This window comes from Heterodontus francisci, unplaced genomic scaffold, assembly GCF_036365525.1.
Source record: "Heterodontus francisci isolate sHetFra1 unplaced genomic scaffold, sHetFra1.hap1 HAP1_SCAFFOLD_1279, whole genome shotgun sequence".
In the NCBI taxonomy this organism is placed as follows: Eukaryota; Metazoa; Chordata; class Chondrichthyes; order Heterodontiformes; family Heterodontidae; genus Heterodontus; species Heterodontus francisci.
In genome coordinates this window covers 30001-31033 of record NW_027142099.1, presented here as the reverse complement: position 1 = coordinate 31033, position 1033 = coordinate 30001, and positions in this window count along the sequence as shown.

Sequence of the window (1033 nt, the reverse complement as noted above, 5' to 3'; positions counted from 1 at the left end):
CACTGATTAGGCGAGATCAAGGGGGCATGCCTGGGCACTTTGGGCTCAGTTTGGGAAGGCGGCGTCCGTGTGCTCCTCCGCCCTTCCCGCACTTGCGGCTAGGTTTGCCAAACTGCGCTGACCCGCAGCCCTGCCTTTTTGCCCACGGCACGGAACGACTCAAGTCTGGCTCCGTTCCAGGCCGTTGCCTCCGGCTGCCCGCCGTCCGGCCGGCCTGGGACGTACCCCGGCTGACGGCGCCGGAGGCCCTCTAGCAGCCACCGGTGCCGCGGGCCAATGGGTCCGGGCGTTCCGGAGCTATCGGTGGGGAAGTGCTCTCCCCTTTTCCTGACGCCGTTCGCCCGAGCAGAGGTGCAGCCTGACGGGACTGCTGTCGCCTTCCGCGGCGCACCGGCCCCTTTCACCTGCCGTCGACCGCGCGGAGCTCGGACCTCCCTCCCCGAAGTTATGGCCCCGGCGCCGGAGGGTGCCCGGGGCCGGGCATTCAGCGGGGTGAGTCTTCACCTTCCCGGTCAGCCTGCGGGGTCGGTGCGCCGGCACTCGACGCCGGAGGGTCCCCTCTTTCCGTAGAGCCCCGCCCGGTGCCGATCGGCCGGCGGATTGCGGAGCGAACCGCGCCTGACCGACGGGCCTCGGAAACCCGTTGCAGTCGACGGGGGGGAACCGGACAGCGGGACGAGGTGCCGATTCCACCCGCAGATTCGATCCCGAAATCCCGCGGGATTCGGCGGTCCGACCCGACAGATTCAAACGTCGCCCGGGCGGCCCCCAGCGGTCGGGCCGGCCTGGTTCCGCCACCGCCCGATGCCCCTCGCCCCCGGCTACCGCCGGCCGCGCAGACCGAGCGAATGCGGCCGGACGTCCGGCGGCAATCGGCCGGAAAGCGGTATGGCCATTTCCTACTGTCCCTCGGACGGGCAGAGGGGCGGCGCCGGGGCACTCGCGGACCAGGCCGCGCCCCTCCGAGCCCTACCGCCTGCCGTCGACCGCGCGGGGATCGGACCTCCCTCCCCGAAGTTATGGCCCCGGAGCC